Consider the following 281-nt stretch of genomic DNA (forward strand, 5'->3'; position numbering starts at 1 on the left):
GGCATTCTCTCTTTCTCCGTATGTCTCTGTCTTTCTGTCACTCTGTCTCTTTGTCTCGTCTCTCTATGTCTCTCTTTGTCTCTCTCTCTCTCTCTCTCTCTCATTCTCTCACACTCTCTGGTGACTTAAGGCGTAACGCCCCTTACGCTCGCAGATTAGAGAACAGCATAAACGACGACCAAAGCTCGGTTGACGAACGAGAGAAAGTCGATTGGCAGCTCGCTACACGCGGATTATTCGGAGCATTCGCGGCACTCCGGGGCCACGGAGTACTAAATGTG

The sequence above is a fragment of the Ceratosolen solmsi genome, unplaced genomic scaffold (assembly GCF_000503995.2).
Source record: "Ceratosolen solmsi marchali unplaced genomic scaffold, CerSol_1.0 scaffold2, whole genome shotgun sequence".
NCBI classification, from domain to species: domain Eukaryota; kingdom Metazoa; phylum Arthropoda; class Insecta; order Hymenoptera; family Agaonidae; genus Ceratosolen; species Ceratosolen solmsi.